This window comes from Macaca nemestrina, chromosome 3 (assembly GCF_043159975.1).
Source record: "Macaca nemestrina isolate mMacNem1 chromosome 3, mMacNem.hap1, whole genome shotgun sequence".
Taxonomy (NCBI): Eukaryota; Metazoa; Chordata; class Mammalia; order Primates; family Cercopithecidae; genus Macaca; species Macaca nemestrina.
Window position 1 is genome coordinate 157068829 of NC_092127.1, and position 21810 is coordinate 157090638.

General features: G+C 43.8%; 1 long non-coding RNA gene across 1 annotated transcript; it reads left to right on the forward strand.

Moving 5' to 3' along the window:
* The first annotated feature begins 11950 nt into the window (after positions 1-11950).
* On the forward strand, positions 11951-18929 carry LOC139362215 (uncharacterized). The gene is made up of 3 exons (XR_011620606.1): positions 11951-13114; positions 14001-14282; positions 17789-18929. It is a non-coding gene; the product is annotated as an uncharacterized lncRNA (long non-coding RNA).
* The last annotated feature ends 2881 nt before the right edge of the window (positions 18930-21810 follow it).

Genomic DNA, 21810 nt, shown 5'->3' on the forward strand with positions numbered 1-21810 from the left:
GATGGGGAGTTGGACTGTGAGGGCACTGGCAAAGTTAGAGTTATCAGAAACAAAGTCAAATGAAGTAAATATGGAAAAACATAGTGTTCACAAAATTAAAATATTTATGATTCTGTATCCCAATATCACACGGGCTTCTTTAGCAGGTGTGCTAAGTGTTTTTTTCCAGTGTTTGTGTTTTTTCCACCCTGTTTTCCTAATGGTCGTATTTGAGGGTAAATCAAGTTCTTTGAACAAAACAGTTCAAAGAAACAATTGAACAAAACAGTTTCCAACACAATTTAAATCTAGTAATCACTCTTATTGAATGATTGAATGCACTTAACCGTCTTTCTCCTCCCAGTTCTTGTGCCTGCTCTTTGATACCAAAGCTGCTCCTCTCATCTGTAAAAGGGAAAAACGCCACTGAGCACTGTACTTTCAGAACACTTCACCACAGAAAAGCAACCGGAGAGACTGGCAACCGGGCAGCCTCGAAGAGTCATCATGCATTTGGCTGCTTTATTGTTTTCCTTTGGTAGTCTCTCCGTTGATGAAAGGTCCTAGAGATTGAAGTTTGGAGTTCTGCTGACTCGCGCTTTGGTTCACTGACTATGAAAGGTTATTTTGCATCCTTTCACGGTGGTTGCAATCCCTTACAGAAAGAGAGCATTTTCCAGGCTGTGAAAACTTTCACAGGTGTTACAGCATTTATGGTCTTCCCTTGCCCACTGGTATTTTGCAGTTGGGAAAATGGAGGCTCAGAATAGTAGAATGCCTTTTTTGAGATTATTACACAGCTAGTCAGTGACGGAACAGGGACTCAAAGCTAGGATTTCTGACTCCAAGTTCAATACTCTTCTCACTTTTGCTGTTGTTTTGTTTTTAGTTAAAAAAAAGAAAAGAAAAAAAAAGACCTGTAGAACTGCCCATGGTCCAACCCTCCCCTAGCTCTCCAACCTCACCTCCAGTCACACTGGCCTCCTCTCTATGCCTCAATCACACGCAGCAAGCTTGTCATTGGGGTCTTCACGTCTGCTTAGAAAGCCTTTCCTCAAGACAGCCACACGGCTCACTCCCCCGCCTCCTTCGGGTCTCTGTTCACATAGCTCTTCACTAAGAGTCCTTTCCCAAGCACTCTGTCTACAGAAGCACACGCACCTCTCCCCATCACTCTCTTTCTCCACGGCCCTGCTTCATCGTTCTTCATTGCTCTATTGACTATTGAGACTCATCCCCCGCAGAACATAAGCTCCATCCTGGCAGAGAGGTTTCCTGATTTGTTCATAGGCGCATCCCCAGTGCCTAAAACAGTGCTTCACACAGAGGAGGAGCTGGCAATGAATGAAACCTTCCTGAGAAAATGTTGGTTCAAACACCTTCTCTTCTGGGTTTGTAAAACTAAACAGGTTTTCATTAATCAAGATAAATACAACTGAGGGCACTAGGACACTTTTTCTTTTCTTCTTTTCTGTTTTTTGTTTGTTTGTTTGTTTGTTTGAGATGGAGTCTCACTCTGTTGCCCAGGCTGGAGTGCAGTGGCGTGATCTTGGCTCACTGCAACCTCCGTCTCCCAGGTTCAAGGGATCCTCCTGCCTCACCCTACCAAGAAGCTGAGACTACAGGTGCCACCACCACACCTGGCTATTTTTTGTATTTTTAGTAGAGATGGGGTTTTGCCATGTTGGCCAGGCTGTTCTGAAACCCCTGACCTCAGGTGATCTGCCCACCTCAGCCTCCCAAAGTGATGGGATTACGGGCATGAGTCACCACACCTGGCCTATTTAATGCATTTTTAATAAAATTTATTTTTATATTTTTTATTTTATATTTTATTTTGTTTTTTTGAGACAGAGCTTGCTCTGTCACCCAGGTTGGAGTGCAGTGATATAATCTCAGCGCACTGCAACCTCTGTCTCCCGGGTTCAAGCGATTCTTCTTCCTCAGCTTCTCAAAATAGCTGGGACTACAGTTGTGTGCCACCATGCCCAGCTAGTTTTTGTAATTTTAGTAGAGGCAGAGTTTCGCCATATTGGCCAGGCTGATCTCAAACTCCTGGCCTCAAACAATGTGCCCGCCTCAGCCTCTCAAAATGCTGGGATTACAGGCATGAGCCACCGCTCCCAGCGAGATCCGATTTTTTAAGAGCAGTTTTGCACTCACAGCAAAATTGAAAGGAAGCTACAGAGAGTTCTTACATAGCCCCTCCCCACACACATGCACAGTCCCCACTATATCAACATCTCCTTCCGGAGGGGTCCGTCTGTTATAATGCATAAACCTACATTGATAGATCATTGTCAACCAAAGTCTGCAGTTTACACCAGAGTTCACTCTTGGTGGTGTACATTCTGTGGGTTTGGGCAAATGTATAATAGCATGTATCCACCATTACAGTATCATACAGAATATTTCACTGCCCTAAAAATCTATTTATTTTTAAATTTATTTTTCTCAGTCAGGCAGTTGCTAATGCCTATAATCCCAGCACTTTGGGAGGCCGAGACAGGAGGATCACTCAAGCCCAGGAGTTCAAGACTAGCTTGCGGCAACATAGGGAGACCCTATTTCTACCAAAAAAAAAAAAAAATTAATTAGCCGGAGGTAGTGGCACACATCTGTGGTCACATCTACTTGAGAGGCTGAGGCAGGAGGATCTCCTAAGCCTTGGAGGCTGAGGCTGCAGTGAGCCGTGATTGTGCCACTGCATTCTAGCTGGGGACAGAGCAAGACCTTGTCTCTAAACAAACAAACAAATAAATAAATAAATACATTTTTCTTGTAAGTAACATATTGGAGAAATTTAGAAAAACATTTTTAAAATTTTTATTACTTCTGATAACTCACAGAACAGGAACATCTTAAAAGTAAAATGAAGGCTGGGCATGGTGGCTCATGCCTGTAATCCCAGCACTTTGGGAGGCCAAAGTGGGCGGATCACTTGAGGTCAGGAGTTCGACACCAGACTGGCCAGCATGATGAAACCGTGCTTCTACTAAAAATACCAAAAATTAGCTGGGCATGGCGGTGCATGCCTGTAGTCCCAGCCAGTCGGGAGGCTGAGGCAGGAGAATGACTTGAACCTGGGAGACAGAGGTTTCAGTGAGCCAAGATCGCGCCATTGCACTCCAGCCTGGGCGACAGAGCAAGACTCCATCTCAAAAAATAATAATAATAATAAAATGAAGTCAATAATTTCTTAGGCCGGGCACGGTGGCTCACGCCTATAATCCTAGCACTTTGGCAGGTCTAGGCAGGTGGATTACCTGAGGTCAGGAGTTCAAGATCAGCCTGACCAACATGGAGAAACCCTATCTGTACTAAAAATACAAAATTAGCCGGGCATGGTGGCACATGCCTGTAATCCCAGCTACTCACGAGGCTGAGGCAGGAGAATCACTTGAACCTGGGAGGTGGAGGTTGCAGTGAGCCGAGATCACACCACTGCACTCCAGCCTGGACAACAAGAGTGAAACTCCGTCTCAAAAATAATAATAATAATAATAATAATTTCTCATAATCCCCCTCCTTAGATATAACAACTGCTCAAAATTTTATGAGTTTCTTTACAGTCTTCTTTTTAATATGTTATGCTTTTTGTTACTCATATATACAATACTGATGGCCTCCCTTTCATTAGTCACATTTCTGATCATTTATTTCTATAAGATACTGCTTCAAAGTTTGCACCCAAATGGATGGGCATTTTTAAGCTGTTTTGAGACACGTTGCCAAGTTGCTTGCCAAAGAGGTTGTACTAATTTACATTTCCTGCAACAAGGCATTAGAGTACATACCTTACTGAGCCCCACTGAGCCTCCCTCCCCTTCTCTCCCCCCACTCCCCTACCCTCCCCTGCCCTCCCCTCCCCTCACTAATGCTGACAAAAATTACACAGAAACATGTTAATCAAGTTACTATGTAAAAGGATGAAATCAACTGGTCCTATTCAATGACCACCTTACACTTCTCAGAGAGACAATGAAAAAGCAAAGGATAAAATCTGACCGATGGAGGTGCCTTCTTAGTCTATACAGTGCATTTCTCATCACCTGCCTTGTTTTATGACCACTACTTACCTGCTCCCCAATTCTCTTATCAGATCTGTGGACAATCAAACCCCTGCCCCAAAGGCTTCTCTTCTTCCCTCAAGCCACGTTAACAATCACCCCCTTTTTTATAATTTCCCTGGTTAGCTACTTGGGAATCTCCTGAGCTCACAGCCCATTTCCCTGCCCACAGCAACTCTCTCATCACTCACTGATTTGGCCTCTCCCACTCCTGATTGGCAGCATTTCTTTCTTCCCTCCCTCCCTCCCTCCCTTCCTTCCTCACTTCCTTCCTTTTTTTTTTTCCTTCCTTCCTTTCTTTTTCTTTCCTTCTTTATTTCAGACAGAGCCTCACTCTGTTGCCCATGCTGGTGTGCAGTGGCATGATCTCGGCTCATGCAACCTCCTCCTCCTGGGCTCAAGTGATCCTCCTGCCTCATCCTCCTGAGTAGCTAGGACCACAGGCACACACCACCATGCCTGGCTACTTTAGCATTGCTTTCTATTCCTCTGTCATTTGGAAGTTAAGAGGAAATATGCAAGCATCTCTACTTGTGTGTTTTGTTTTGTTTTGTTTTGTTTGAGAGAGGGTCTTGCTCTGTTGCCCAGGCTGGAGTGCAGTAGTGTAATCATAGCTCACTGCAGCCTCAACCTCCTGGGCTCAAGTGATCTTACTCCCTCAGTGTTCTGAGTAGCTGGGATTAGAGTCTCATGCCACTACTCCTGGCTAATTTTCTTTTAAAGTTTTTTAGAGATGGGGATTTTGTTATGTTCCTCAGGCTGCTTTTGAACTCATGGCCTCAAGTGATTCTCCCACCGTGGCCTCCCAAAATACTGGGATTACGGGTCTGAGCCACTGTACCCTGTCTTACTTAGATTTTTATTCTGTATATTTGAATATTTAAAAATTATTTTTAATTTTAATTTTTTTATTTTTGTGGGTACATAGTGGGCATATATATTTATGAGGGTACCTGAAATATTTTGATACAGACACACAATTTACAACAATCACATCAGGGTAAATGGGATATCCATCACCTCAAGCATTTATCCTTTCTTTGTGTTACAAGCAATCCAATTATACTCTTTTGGCTGTTTTTGAATGTACAATAACTTGATGTATTATCAAATATTAGATCTTATTCATTCTATGTAACTATATTTGTATACCCATTAACCACCCCATTCCCTCTCCCCTCTATCCTCACTACCCTTCCTAGCCTCTGGGAATCATCACTCTATTCTCTATCTCTCTGAATTCAATTGTTTTAGTTTTTTTTTTTTTTTTTTTTGAGGCAGAGTCTCGTTCTGTTGCCCAGGCTGGAGTGCAGCAGCGTGATCTCGGCTCACTGCAACCTCTGCCTCCCAGGTTCAAACTATTCTCCTGCCTCAGCCTCCTGAGTAACTGGGATTATAGGTGCCCGCCACCACGCCCAACTAATTTTTTGTAGTTTTAGTAGAGACAGGGTTTCGCCATGTTAGCCAGGATGGTCTCGATCTCCTGACCTTGTGATCTGCCCACCTTGGCCTCCCAAAGTGCTGGGATTGCAGGCGTGAGCCACCGCGCCCGGCCCTGATTTTTTTTGTAGATTTTTCTGTCTGGATGGTCTGTCCAATGCTTTAACTAGAGTGCTGAAGTCTCCAGATATTATTGTATTGGGACCTATTTCTCTCTTTAGGTCTGGTAATAATTTGCTTTATATCTGAGTGCTCCAGTTTGGGGTGCATATATATTTATAATTATTATATCCTCTTGCTGAATTGACCCTTTTATCATTATATAACAAACTTGTCTCTTTGAATAGTTTTGTCTTGAAATCTATTTTGTCTGATGTAAGTGTAGCTACTCCTGCTCTTTTTGGTTTTCATTTGCATAGAATATCTTTTTACATTCCTTTATTTTCAGTCTACCTGTGTCATTATAGGTGAAGTGTGTTTCTTGTAGGCAATACATCTTTGGGTCTTGTTTTTGTTTTAATCTCTGCAGCCATTCTTTATCTTTTGATTAAAGAGTTTAGTCCATTTACTGTCGATGTTATTATTGATAAGTAAGGACTTACTCTTGTCATTTTGTTACTTGTTTTCTGGTTGTTTTGTGGGTTTTTTTTTTTCTTCCTTATTTCCATTCTTCCTGTCTACTTTTTAGTGAAGGTGATTTTCTCAAGTGGTATGTTTTAATTTATTGGGTTTTTGTTTTTTTTGTTTTGTTTTGTTTTTGTTTTTGTGACTGAGTCTCACTCTGTTATTCGGGCTGGAGTGCAGTGGCACAATCTCAGCTCACTGCAACCTCCACCTCCCAGGTTCAAGCAATTCTTGTGCCTCAGCCTCCCAAGTAGCTGGGGTTACAGGCACCTACCACCATGCCTGGCTAATTTTTGTATTTTCAGTAGAGATGGGATTTCACCATGTTGGCCAGGCTGGTCTTGAACTTCTGACCTCAAGTGATCCACCTGTCTCAGCCTCCCAAAGTGCTGGGATTACAGGCATGAGCCAATGCTCCAGGCGTATTTTTTTTTTATTGTATGCTTTTTGATTTGAGGTTACCATGAGGCTTGCAAATAAATTATATCTTATAACCCATTATTTTAAACTGATGACAACACTGATTACATAAACAAAGATAAAACTAATAAAGATGCTATACTTTAACTTTATCCCCCACTTTTTAACTTTTTGTTGCTTTTATTTATATCTTGTTATACTTTCTAATTCTTGAAAAGTTGTTGTAGTTATTATTTTTGATGGGTTCACCTTTCAGTCTTTCTACTCAAGATAGGCGTAGTTTTTACACACCACAATTACAGTGTTATACTGTGTTTTTCTGTGTACTTACTATTACCAGTGAGTTTTCTAATTTTAGATGATTTCTTATTACTCATTAACATCATCCTTTCCTTTCATATTGAAGAATTCCTTGTAGCATGTCTTGTAGGACAGGTTTGGTATTGATTAAATTCCTCAGCTTTTGTTTGTCTCGGAAAATCTTTATTTGTTCTTCATGTTTAAAGGATATTTTTTCTGGATATATTATTCTAGGATAAAAGTTTTTGTTTTTGTTTTCCTTCAGCACTTTATTTACTTTTTTATTTTTATTTTTATTTTTATTTTTTGAGACAGAGTCTCACTCTGTCACCCAGGCTGGAGTGCAGTGGCGCCATCTCATTCACTGTAATCTCTGCCTCCTTGGTTCAAGTGATTCTCCTGCCTCAGCCTCCCAAGTATCTGGTATTACAAGTATGCACACCACACCTGGCTAATTTTTGTATTTTTAGTAGAAACAGGGTTTCACCATGTTGGCCAGGCTAGCCTCGAACTCCTGACCTCGAGTGTTCCACCGGCCTTAGCCTCCCAAAATGCTGGGATTACAGGTGTGAGCCACTGCGCCTGGCCCTCCTTCAGCACTTTAAATATGTCGTGCCACTCTCTCCTGGCCTATGAAGCTTCCACTGAGAGTCTATAGCCAGATGTATTGGAGTTCTTTGTATATTATTATTTATTTTCTCTTGCTGCATTTTGGATCCTTTCTTTATCCTTGACCTTCAGGAATTTGATTATTAGATGCCTTGAGGTAAACTTCTTGTTGTTAAATCTGCTTGGTATTCTATAACCTTCTTGTACTTGAATATTGATATTTTCCTCTAGGTTTGGGACATTCTGTTTTGTTAATTATTTGAATAAACTTTCTACCCTAATCTCTCTCTCTACTTCCTCTTTAAGGCCAATAACTTAGTTTTGCCCCTTTGGGCCTATTTTCTAGTTCTTGTGAGCATGCTTCATTGTTTTTTATTTTTTTTCTTTTGTTTCCTCTGACTGTATTTTCAAATAGCCTGTCTTCAGGCTCACTAATTCTTTCTTCTGCTTGATAAATTCTGCTGTTAAGAGTCTCTGATGCATTCTTCCACATGTCAATTGCATTTTTCAGCTCCAGAATTTCTGCTTGACTCTTTCCAATTATGTTAACTTCTTTATTAAACTTATCTGATAGGATTGTGAATTTGTTCTCTGTGTTATCTTGGATTTAGTTGAGCTTCCTCAACATGGCTCTTCTGAATTCTCTGTCTAAAGGGTCACACATCTCTGTCTCCGGGATTAATCTCTAGTGTCTTATTTAGTTCATTTGGTAAAGTCATGTTTTCCTGGATGATCTTGATGCTTGTGAATGTTCACTGATGTCGGGGCATTGAAGAGTGAGGTATGTATTGTAGTCTTCACAGTCTGGGCTTATTTGTACCCATCCTTCTTCAGAAGGCTTTCCAGGTATTTGAAGGGTCTTGGGTGCTGTGGTCCAAGTCTTTGGTCACTGCAGTCATATCTGCCTTAGTGGGCAGTCCACACTCAGTAATGCTATGGCTCTTGCAGACTGGTTGAGGTACCACCTTGGTGGTCTTGGGTAAGATCTGGGAGAATTCCCTGGATTACTAGGCAGAGATTCTTGTTCTTTTCTCTTACCTTCCTCCAAAAAAATGGAGTCTTTTTCTCTGTGCTGAGTTTCCTGGAGATGGGGGAGGTGTGATACAAGCACCCCTCTGGCCACCACCACTGGGGCTGTGCTGGGTCAGACTCAAAGCCAGCACAGCACTGGGTCTTGCCCAAGGCCCACAGTGACCACTGCCTGGCTACTGCCTCTGTTCCTCAAAGCCCAAGAGCTCTACAATCAGAATACGGCAAATCCAGCAAGGCTTGTGTTCTTCCCTTCAAGGTGGCGAGTTCCCCTCGGCCCCAGGTGGATGCTATCCAAGAGCCAGGGCTTGAAGTTGGGAACCTGAGGAATCTACCTGGTATTCTATTCTACTGCAGCTGAGGTAGTAACCAAGCCACAGAACAAAGTCCTTCTCACTCTTCCCTTCCCTTTCCTCAAGCAGAGGAGTCTCTCCCCATGGCTGCCGCCTCCCCAGACCCATGGCAAGTGCTGCCTGGCTACCACCAATGTTCACTCAAGGCCCAAGGGTTCTTTTTTTTTTTTTTTTTTTTTTTGTGAGATGGAGTCTTGCTGTGTCGCCTAGGCTGGAGTGTAGCGACGTGATCTCAGCTCACTGCAGCCTCTGCCTCCCAGGTTCAAGCAATTCTCCTGCCTCAGCCTCCCAAGTAGCTGGGACTACAGGCTTGCATCACCACACCCAGCTAATTTTTGTATTTTTAGTAGAGACGGGGTTTCACCATGTTGGCCAGGCTAGTCTTGAACTCCTGACCTCAGGCGATCTGCCCGCCTCGGCCTCCCAAAGTGCTGGAATTACAGGCGTGAGCCACCACGCCCAGCCGGCCCAAGGGTTCTTTAGGTAGCTTGTGGTGAATGCTGCCAGTCCTGAGTCTCTCCTTTCAGTTCAGTGGGTTCCCCTCTGGCCCAAGGCAGGTCCGTAAGTGCCACCCAGGAACCAAGGCCTGGAATTGGGTGCCTAGAAGCACCTACTTGGTGCTCTATCCTACTGTGACTGAGCTGGTACTTAAGTGTCAAGACAAAGTCACTTTTACATTTCCCTCTCCTTTCCTGAAGCGGAAGGGGTCTCTCCCTGTGGCTACCACAGCTGGGAATGAGCTGGGTCTCACCTGAAGCCAGAATGGCTCTGAGTCTCCCCGCAGGCCTGTGATGAGACCTGTCTGGCTACCACTGCTGATTGCTCAGGGTCTAAGGGCTCTATAGCCAGCAGGTGATGAATTGTGCCAGAACTGAGTCCTTCCATTCAAGGTAGTGGGTTCCCTTCTGGCCCAGGGTGTGTCTAGAAATGTTGTCTGGGGGCTAGGGCCTGGAATGGGGTCCTCAGTACTCTGCCTGGTGTCCTCTGGACTGTGGCTGAGCTGGAATCCATGTTGCAAGACTAAGTCCACTTTACTCTCCCCTCTCCTCAAGCAGGGGGAAGGATCCGTCTTGAATCTGTGAGCTGTGCTGCTGGGGATGGGGGAGGGGTGATGGAAGTGCTACCTTGGCTGCCCCAGCTGGTGTCTCACTAGGTCATGTGCATCCCAAGTTCGCTGACTCCCAGCCCTGCACAGCAGGAGGACTTGCCCAGGAATTGCAGTCCCTGTGGCCTGCACTGCAAGTTTATTTAGGACCCCAGGGCACTTTAGCCTGGGGTGGCAGGGTTTGCTGGAGCTCAGGTTCCTACCACTGGGATAGATGATTTGCCTCTGCCTAGGGCTGGTCTCAATGCTCCCCTGTGGGCACCAGCAGAGTTCTGCCCCTTGTTTCTTTTTGCTGTGACAGGGCAGCAATGAGTGCCAATGCAAAGTTCCATAATTACTGCTCTGTCCTCCCCCAAGCACAGATCCTTTGCACCAAGCAGCTGCTGCCAGCGGATGGGGGTGGGTGGTGTAAATGATTCAAGAATGTCTTTATTACCCTTTTCAGTGCCTCTTTCCTTAACATGATGTGATTTCCTTAACATATGATTGCTCATCTGATTTTTGGTTCTTAGGAAGGTACTTTTTTGTGTGGATAGTTGTTCACTTTGGTGTTCCTGCCAACGGGATGATCACTGGAAGCTTCTTTTTGGCCACCTTGCTGCAAGGTTCATTTTGTGAGTACATTTTTACGCACTTAAGAATGCCTCAGAGATCATGATGATGATGACGGTAGTGATGTCATTGCTCTGTGCAGCAGTGCCCAACATTGACTGAACATTCCATTCACTGTGCCCAGCCACTGGACATACGTGTTATTCTTGTCAGCCCTCACAGCTAGCCTAAATGGCAGCAGACACCACTATTATACCCATTGCACAGATTAAGGAGATTTATGGGAGGAAGCTTGATTTGGGTCACTTAATTTGTAAATGTCAGAGCCACACCTAGAGGTCTGTCTGACTCTGAAGATGATTTTTTTTTTTTTGAGGCGGAGTCTCGCTCTGCCACCCAGGCTGGAGTGCAGTGGCGCAATCTCGGCTCACTGCAAGCTCCGCCTCCCAGGTTCATGCCATTCTCCTGCCTCAGCCTCCCGAGTAGCTGGGACTACAGGCGCCCGCAACCACATCTGTTTAATTTTTTGTATTTTCAGTAGAGACGGGGTTTCACCGTGTTAGCCAGGATGGTCTCAGTCTCCTGACCTCGTGATCCGCCCACCTCGGCCTCCCAAAGCGCTGGGATTATAGGCGTGAGCCACTGTGCCCTGCCGAAGATGATGTTCTTAAACCTTTCCCTGGCTTTTCAATGTGTTTATGCTAAGCATTCCTAACATTTTACTCTTCCAGGCTCACCCATTCCTTTAATAACATAATAATAATGATAATATCTCGAAACCACATTCTATATATTTGCCGGAAATCTATTTCCCTAACAAAGATTTATCAAGCTCTTGGGGAATGCTGAATTACTGTGACTCCTTGTATAAATGGCTGTTCCCAGTTGCTTGGTGGATTGGTCTTGCCTTCTCATAACTTTTCTCCAGGTGGTGGATTACCCTAAATGCTCCTAACACTGCATCTTTTCAATGTGTGCCCAGCTTCACTCCTCCCTCTCACCTTCATGACTCTGCTATACACAGAGGTGAGTATCAACCTTTCAACCTGTGGTGAGTCATTTATTTCAGCTTTGCTGAAGGCTTAGATGGAGCAGGAAGAGATTCCTGAATGGCACAGGAGGGCTTGAAATGGGCTACCAGGCTGCTCTGCTGTGAAGCCTAGTGATGAGACAGTATAGTGGGATGCATTCAAGAATAGAGGCTGCCAGGCTCCTGGAATAAAGCCTGTTCTTGGTAATGAGACCATACTGGTCATTCACAGCTGGCCTCTCTTCTGACTGGTTAGAGCTCATACTGGTGTCTGTTCCGATTGGTCAGGTTTTTTGTCTTTTTTCTGTGTGTATGTGTGTGTATCTATTCTGTTTCCTAGCAACATCTTGCTAGTTTTAAATGTTTTGAATATTGCTGTCTTACTCAGCATGTAAATTTTATTTTATTTTATTTTATTATTTTTTTTTTGAGACGGAGTCTCACGCTGTTGCCCAGGCTGGAGTGCAGTGGCGCGATCTCGGCTCACTGCAAGCTCCGCCTCCCGGGCTCCCGCCATTCTCCTGCCTCAGCCTCCTGAGTAGCTGGGACTACAGGCGCCCGCCACCGCGCCCGGCTAATTTTTTGTATTTTTGGTAGAGACGGGGTTTCACTGTGGTCTCGATCTCCTGACCTTGTGATCCGCCCGCCTCGGCCTCCCAAAGTGCTGGGATTACAGGCTTGAGCCACCGCGCCCGGCCGATAAGTGCTAAATAATAATAATAATAACCAGCCTGGGCAACATAGTGAAACCCCATCTCTACAAAAAAGAATTAGCTGGCCATAGTGGCACAGGCCTGTAGTCTCAGCTACTTGGGGGCTGAGGTGGGAAGATCACTTGAGCCCAAAAGGTCAAGGCTGCAGCTAGCCATGATTGTGCCACTGGGCACAATCCAGCCTGGGCAACAAAGTGAGATCTTGCCAAAAAAAAAAAAAAAGCCAGAGAGAGGAAGGCATTAGAGTTGGGGAGCGGGGGTGCTCTTTTACATAGGGTGCCCAGGAATGAGTGAGTGCCTGAAAGAGGTGAGAGAGTGAGCCAGGTGGGTATTTGGGAAAAGGGCTTCTCAGCAGAGATGCCAACGCAAAGGCCCTGAGGCAAACATGTGGAGGTTGTGTAAACCAAAAAGTATCAGACAGGTCTCAGTCCATTTAGAGATTTATTTTGCCAGGATTAAGGACATGCCTGAAAAAAAGGAACACAAAATTGCAGGCACAGTCTGTGCTCCATGCCTTTTTCCAGAGATGATTTTGAGGGCTTCATATTTAAAGGGGAAAAGTAGGTTGGAGGGGAAAGAGGATGGGTATGGTCACGTTACTGAATCCACCTGTTGCAAGAGAAAAGGAGCAGGGCAGGGGAATGGCCAATTGTGTATTCATCTCACCCTCAGTAAGTTGGCACTTCAAGGTAAAGTGAGCAGACCTGTGGAGATACCTGGCGTTTTATCTGTTGCTATCTGCTTAGGAACAACAGGAAAGGCAGCTTCTCGCATGATTCAACTTTCAGTTTAATTTTTTCCTTTAGTAGAATGAGTTGGCGTCCTAAGTTTTATTTTCCTTTCACAGTTGCATGGCTAGAACCGAATGATCCAGAGCAGCAGGAGATAAGGTTAGGGGAAGGGAGTGGGGCTAGATGTCCTAGCACCCTAAAGGTCATTCAACTTTAACTTTGAAGAACTTATTAAAGAACTTTAAGTTTAGCAAGGAATAAAATGGGAAGCCACTGAGGGTTTTTGAGAGAGGATGGTGTAATCTAATGTATTAGTTTGCTCTGGCTGCCGTAACAAAATAGCACATGCTGGGTGGCTTAAACAACAGAAATGTATTTTCTTGCAGTTCTGAAGTCTAAGATGAAGGTGTCAGAAGGGTCCATTTCTTCTGAGGCCTCTCTCTTTGACCTGCAGACTCTATTTGCCTCCTTGCTCTGCCCTCTAATGGCCTTTCCTGAGTGCACACGAATCCCTGGTGTCCCTTCGTCTTCTTGTAAGTCCTATTGGATTAGGGCCCAACTGCTTGGACCTCATTTAATTTTTTTTCTTTTCTTTTTTTTTTTTTTTTTTTGAGACAGAATCTTACTCTGTCACCCAGACTGGAGTGCAGTGGCACGATCTTGGCTCATTGCTACTTCCGCCTCCAGGGTTTAAGCGATTCTCCTGCCTCAGCCTGCTGAGTAGCTGGGACTATAGGTGTCCGCCACCACATCCAGCTATTTTATTTTTTTTATTTTTTTTTTATTTTTAGTAGAGACAGGGTTTCGCCATGTTGGCCAGGCTGGTCTCAAACTCCTCACCTCAAGTGATCCGACTGCCTCTGCCTCCCAAAGTGCTTACAGGCATGAGCCCATGCCAGGCCTTCATTTAATCTTAATTACCTCTTTAAAGTTCTTATCTCCAGCTATAGTCACATTCTGAGGTACTGGGAGTTAGGGCTTCAACATATGAATTTGGGGGAGGGGGTCACAATTTGGTCTCTAACACCTGGTTTATCTTTAACAGCATCTCTGGGTTGAGAATAGATTCTAGGATTGCAACAGCAGAAGCCAGGAGACTAGTAACCCTGTAAAGACTTCCAGGTAACAAGCAGCTGAAGGAAGCCTCCAGCCAACAGATAGCAAGGAACTGAGGTCCTCAGTCCGACAACCAAAAGGCGGGTGAGCTTGGAGTAGCTCCTCTTCTAACTGAGTCTTCAAATTAGACCACGACCCATGGTGACTACAGCCTCCTGAGAGCTCAAAAATCAGAGGCATCCACGCAAGCTGTGCCTGACCCACAGAAATTGTAAGGTGATAAATGTTTGTTGATTTAAGCTGCTAAGTTTTAGGGTAATTTGTTACTCAGCAATAGAGAACTAACATCACCCAGAACCCAAAATAGTGCTCTGTAAATATTGGTTGAATAAATGAGTGAATAACAAATGCATAGAGATACGCAGAGGAAAAAAGAAAGAAGATACCCAAAATCATTGATAGTGATTCTCTCTGGATAGATTCGTAGGCACATGACCAATTATTTTTAAGTGTTTATCATTCCCAAACATGGTTCCAGCTTCATATTGTGAAATATAACAGAGACATAAAATGGCATAAATGAAGAACCTAATGAAATATTACAAAATCAACACCTACGTAACCACCATCCGGGTCAAAGAGTAGAATATTGCCTGCACCCCAGAATTATGAGACTTTTTATAAAAACACTTTCTTCATATTCTATGCTTCCAAACCCAGGTTTTATCTTTCTATTAATTACTTTTTTTTTCATTTTTTTATTGTGCTAAAATATATATTGCATAAAATTTACCATTTTAACCTTTTTTTTTTTTTTTTTTAAGATGCTGTCTTGCTCTGTTGCCCAGCTGGAGTGCAACGGTGTAATCTTGGCTCACTACAAGCTCCACCTCCCGGGTTCAAGCAATTCTCCTGCCTCAGCCTCCCAAGTAGCTGGGATTGCAGGTGTGTGCCACACACCTAGTTAATTTTTGTATTTTTAGTAGAGACAGGATTTCACCATGTTGGCCAGGCTGGTCTCAAACTCCTGACCTCAGGTGATCTGCCTGCCTCGGCTTCCCAAAGTACTGGGATTATAGACATGAGCCACTATGTCCGGCCCATTTTAACCTTTTTTTTTTTTTTTTTGAGATGGAGTTACCCTCTGTGGCCCAGGCTGAAGTGCAGTGGCACGATCTTGGCTCAGTACAACCTCTGCCTCCTGTGTTAAAGCGATTCTCCTGCGTCAGCCTCCCAAGTAGCTGAGATTACAGGCCTGCACCACCACTCCCAGCTAAATTTTTTTTTTTTTTTTTTTTTTTTTTTTGTATTTTTAGTAGAGACGGGGTTTCTCCATGTTGGCCAGGCTGGTCTCGAACCCCTGACCTCAGGTGGTCCGCCCACCTCAGCCTCCCAAAGTGCTGAGATTACAGGCGTGAGCCACCACACCTGGCCCATTTTAACCATTTTTAAGGGTACAATTCAGTGGCATTAGGTACATTCACATGGTTGTGCAACTGTCACCACCATCCATCTCCAGAACTGTTTTCATCTTCTCAAGCTGAAACTCTGCACCCATTAAGCAATAACTCCCCATCCTCCATTCCCCCAAACCCCAGCAACAACCATTTTACTTTCTGTCTCTGTGAAGTTTACTCTAGGTACCACACATAAGTGGAGTCATGCAGTATTTATCCTTTCAATGAATTACCTCTTAAATTTAAAAAAGAAAAAAAAAACCATTAGTATTTTAAAAATAAGATTAAACTAATGAGAACCAGCTCAGCCTTGTTAAATCCCATGATGCACAACAATAAACCGTTCAGACGTGATTTAAGCAGCACACTGGATGTCTCAACATGACAAGACTTAGCAATGTCTTGGCAAAGACCGACTTTTTTACATCTTAGCATTCCCAAGTTTCCTCAAACTAGTTTGGGTGGGAGTAGAGCAGAAGCTAGAGAACACGAGGAAGGTTTAGGGATGTCAAAACATTGTGCCCGCCACCTCACCCGACTAGCCTTTGCTCTGGAAATGTTTATAGCAGAACAAGAACAACAATGAAACTGCTAATGATTAATTATACCAGCTGTCATCTATTAAACACCTTCTGTGTGCTAGGTCCCATTTAAAGTCCATTACGTGTATTATCTCATTCAATCCTCATAGCAGCGCTATGAGTTAGATATAACTATTACCCTCATTGGGCAGATGGGGAAATTGAGGCATGGGGAAGTTGGATAACTTTCTCAAGTTCACCCAGAGAGTGGGAAGGCAAGATGATTTGAACCCTTGGTGGTCTGGTTTATTGCCCATGTTCCTCACCAGTAGTTCTCAAACCTGAGTACATGTCAGAATCCCAGGAGGGCCAGTGAAAAACCTCTCTTCCGGGGTCTCTGATTCAGTGGTCTGGGGTGGAGCCCCAGAATGTGCAGCAGGGCATCCTAGCTATGCCAATGCTGCTGGTCCGGGGACCACACATTCAAAACCACTGCTCCCGACAAACTTAAAGATAACTACTATGTCTTGAGGACCTACTGCAAATCAAGAACAGAAGGACTCTGAGAGAGGTTGCTTCCATTTTGCAACTGAGGATTTGAGAATTAACAAGACTGAGGACTCGTTCAAGTTCACAGCCTGTATTCCAGGCCAGCTTCCTGAGTGCCAAAGCCCGTCTCTTGCACCCCACTGCCACACTGATAGAACGAGACCAGGTGCTCTAGGCAGGGTAGTAACAGGCCACCTCTTTAAAGCAATGTTCAGTAAATATTTGTTATTTTAGTGGAGGCAAGAGAAATTGAATTTCTGTTAACAAAATTATATATCTCACACATATATCTTTATGTTCAAAAATAGAATGAGTGGGGGGCAGGAATGCTTGAGCCCAGTAGTTTGAGGCCAGTCTGGGCAACATAGCGAGACCCTGTCTGTTATAAAAAGAAAATAGAACTAATCACCAGCACTCAACATAGCCTAAGTTTTTAGCCTCTGTAGCAGTGTCTTTTGCTTTATTTTATTTCTGTCACTCATAGTTGAGTAGCATTTGGCCATTCACAGTCATTAAGTTTCAAAGTTTTGTTCAACATTTACTAAGTTTGCTTTGTCCTTTCTGATTCTGATGTTGGCGTAATAGCTCCTTGACTTTTTTTTTTTCTTCTTCTTTCTTTTAAACAGATTCTCTGCCTCCCAGGCTTGAGTGTAGTGGTGCGATCTCGGCTCATTGCAATGTCTGCCTGCTGGGTTCAAGAAATTCTCATGCCTCAGCCTCCCAAGAAGCTGGAATTACAGGCGCCCACCACCACGCCCAGCTAATTTTTGTATTTTTTGTAAAGGCGGAGGTTCGCCATGTTGGCCAGGCAGGTCTCAAACTCCGGGCCTCAAGCAATCTGCCCACCTCAGCTTCCCAAAGTGCTGGGATTACAGGCGTGAGCCACTGCACTGGCCAACATCTCCTTGATTTCTAAAGTTCTTTTTCTGCCTTCTGTGCTGTTTTACAATTTATCAAACCAGACAAATTCTGAGAAAAACCAGTAAAGGATTTAAGTTTGAGACTTTCAGCCAGCTCTAGGAACCGACTGTATGTTACTGTTGGCCGCTTGACCTCAGAGTTGATGATGGGGCCTGCTACTTGCAGCATACATGGACCTAGAGAAGAGTTTTTACTCCCCATTCAAGGTTGATGTCTACTTTGGCAAGATGGGGACAAATTTGTATTTGTCCTGTTACATAAAGAGTCAGGTACAGATACCTGAATTAAATGGTCCCCTATTTTCTGCTTTTTTTTTTTTTTTTTTTCAGTGTTGTTGCGGTCCATTCTGTTGCTACCCATCCAAAGTCTTCCTTGCCTACAGAGCCCTGCTGTTATTTAGGCATTGGGAGTGCAGCAATGTGGTAAGGCAAAGCAGAACCCTTAATCAATTTGATTGTTCTCAAGCGAGTCATGGTAGTCTACACCTTTGTCAGTGATTGATCTAGGAGTGCACATGTGACCAAACTCTGGCCAATGAGATACAGAAGGAATACTACTGGGGCCTCTGGGGAAGATTTTGCGCCCTGATAAAAGTAACAGAAGTTTAATCTACTTCTTAATTCTTCCTTATTGCTGATCTTTTTTTTAATAGCACTGGTTTCTTTTGCAGAACATTGTTCAGGATACTATAAGTTACTACCTAATTCTTCTAGAAAGGATTGAAATAAACGTTAGAACTGTCCCCATGAAAAGAAAAAACTCCTGTAACCTTTAACCCTATAGCAGTTGCCCAAGATGGGGCCAGAATTGGAATGCTCAGAGTCCATTCTTGGGGACAAGAACACCTGGATATCAGCCATCTCTCTCCTACGAGCTGGTCTCTGGACCTTGGCCCAGTTATCTAATGTGAGAATCTCAATTGCTATATGTTCTACAGCTATATCACCTACGAAGGCTCAGATAGTCTTACAGCTTAAATTACTTCCTGCAAAACCACCCATTCAGAATTCAATATAGCTGGTGCAGAACAAGACAAATCCCTTTCTGTAGGTAGGGATTTTCTGGGTTACAGGGACACCTGTGGGCTGTATCTGAGCCTTTGCAACTGTCCAATTATTACCAGTCATGTACCGCTTATTAATTGAATTAATTAACAAAAACATGGATGATAGCATCGACTTTGGTCTGGAATTCATTTCAACCTGGCCCAAGACTCTCAGGGGTAGAGACAGAGAGCCCTGCTTCAAATCTCCAAGATCAGAAACCAAGGCCATTTACTCACTTTGGGTTTATGTATCAACCTTTGAACCTTGGGGCCTGCAAGAATAGTCACTATTCTGTAAATGACTAAACCCAGAAGGCTCTAACCATAGTCTTTGGGCCAGAGACGGAGTGAAGAAAACCCTTCTTTGGTTTGTAGCCAGAAAGGGGACCCTCCCACCGCCCAGCCAGTATTTGTCAAAATGCTTTTTTTCACACCCAAAGAAGAATCAGGCTTTCATTCTTTCTATGAAAATATTGAATTGTTTTACAGTTCACCTTTCTGAATTACACCATTCTCTTCTTCCTGACTAGAGTTTCTCAATTTTTTAAAAACTCAAGTCCCCTTCAAAGCTTTCTCACACTAAAGTCTATATATTCCTACCAGTCAAGATTGCTGCAGCTTCATTTGCTGCAGTTTGGTTAATGTAGAATTTATTTTTTGAATCAAAGGCACTTCTCTGGTCTGCTGGGTCCCCTAGACATAGTGACCCTTCCATGGTTTGAGAATGTGTGTTCTAGTCCTGAATAATCCTAATCTTTGCACTTTCAACCTGTGGTGCGTCATTTATTTCTAAATGCAATTAAGGTACAAACTGTGTAAAGCGAGAATTTTATTTTATTTGAGTTTCCGTAATCTGGATAAGGAAACGTAAAAAGAAATGAGATCTTCTATTTCATCTCTCATAACTCCCATATTTACTTATTTTATTTTATTTTATTTTATTTTATTTTATTTTATCATCTATATATATTTTTCGAGACAGAGTCTCAGTCTGTCACCCAGCCTGGAGTGCCGTGGCATGATCTCAGCTCACCTCAACCTCCACCTCCTGGGTTCAAGCAATTCTCCTGCCTCAACCTCCCAAGTAACTGGGATTACAGGTGCCCACCACCATGCCCAGCTAATTTTTTGTATTTTTAGTGGAGATGGGGTTTCACCATGTTGTCCAGACTCGTTGCAAACTCCTGACCTCAGGTGATTCACTTGCCTCGGCCTCCCAAAGTGCTAGGATTACAGGCGTGAGCCACCAGGCCCAGCCTACTTATTTTATTATTATTACTTCACTCCCTGTAATTGACATGAATTGTTGGCTACATAATTGGTGTCCATTTTGCTTTTAGTATACTTTCTCTTAGATCACTAAAATTTTATAGCTTGTTACAAGTTCTATAAATTTTTCTTTTTTCTTTTTTTTTTTTTTTGAGACAGGGTTTCCCTCTGTCACTCAATGCTGGAGTGCAGTGGCACAAGCATGGCTCATTGCAGCATCATGCTCCCCAGACTTAGGGGATCCTCCCACCTCAGCATCCCAGGTGGCTGGGACCACGGGCACGTGCCATCACGTCCCGCTGATTTTTGGTCTTTTTTTTTTTTTTTTTTTTTTGAGATGGAGTCTCGCTCTGTCGCCCAGACTGGAGTGCAGTGGCCCGATCTCGGCTCACTGCAAGCTCCTCCTCCCGGGTTCACGCCATTCTCCACACCGAGCTAATTTTTCTTTTCTTTTTTTTTTTTTTGTACTTTTAGTAGAGATGGGGTTTCACCATGTTAGCCAGGATGATCTTGAACTCCTGACCTCATGATCCGCCCACCTCGGTTTCCCAAAGTGTTGGGATTACAGGCGTGAGCCACCACGCCCGGCCTTTGTATTTTTTGTAGAGACAGGGTTTTGCCATGTTGCCCAGACTGGTCTCAGACCCCTGGGCTCAAGCAATCCACCCACCTCGGCCTCTCAAATTGCTGGAATTGCAGGTATGAGCCACCGTGCCTGACCTTAAATTTGCAGGTGTATTCAAGTTAAAATGAGGTCATGCTGCATTAGGGTGGGCCTTATTCAATCCTAATTAGGATTATTCAGGACTAGAACACACATTCTCAAATCAGGGAAGAGGCACTACGTCTAGGGGACCCAGCAGACCAGAGAAGCACCTTCAGTTCAAAAAGTAACATTCCACATGGCGATTGTTTTCGTTAACCAAACTGTAGGAAATGAAGCTTAGTCAATCTTGACTGGTAGAAATATACAGACTTATGAGAAGAGAGAGATTTGAACACATAGAGTGATACACACAGGGAAACCCCATGTGGAGACAGAGGCAGAGATTAGAATGTGGAGGAACACCAAGGATTTCAGGCGTCCCCTGGAAGCTGGAAAAGGCAAGGAGGGATTCTCCCCTGGAACCTTTAGAGAGAACACGTCCCTCCCAACAACTTCATTTTGGATTTCTAGCCTCTAGAACTGTGCAGCAATATGTTTCAGTTGTTTCGAGCCACTTTGTTTGTGGTACTTGGTTGCTGCAGCCTTTGGACAATGTCCACCGTGATGATGGAATGTGAAGATAAATAAGACACAATTCCTGTCATCACAGTGGCCACAATCTACAAAGCACAGCTGTGGACATTTTTAAATTACAGATTTTTAGTGTGTCATAAGTGTGAATATACAACTCTGTCCACACTTTAGAGACAATGCAAAGGAGGGGGTAACTAACACACTGGAAGTATACAGGAGAAGCTTTGTGGAAAAAGATAATTTTTTTTTTTTTAAAGACAGAGTCTCACTGTCACCCAGGCTGGACTGCAATAACCCAATCTCGGCTCACTGCAACCTCTACCTCTCAGGTTCAAGAGATTCTCCTGCCTCAGCCTCCTGAGTAGCTGGGACTACAGGAGTACGCCACCACGCCCAACTAATTTTTGTATTTTTAGTAGCCTGGGGTTTCGCCATGTTGGCCAGGCTGGTCTCGAACTACTCACCTCAGGTGATCCACCCACCTCGGCCTCCCGAAGTGCTGGAATTATAGGCATGAGCCAACGTGCCTAGTCAAAAGATGAATTTTTCCAATTCTTTAATTTTTTTCTTTTATTATTATTATTTTTTAGAAACAGGGTCTCACTCTGTCACCCAGGCTGGAGTGCAGTAGTGCCGTCATAGCTCACTGTAATCTTGAACTCCAGGGCTCAAGTGATTGGAACTACAGGCATGTGCCACCATGCCCAGCTAACTTTTTAAAATTTTTTTGTAGAGACGAGGTTTCACTATGTTGCCCAGACTGGTCTTGAACTACTGGCCTCAAGTGATTCTTCCAC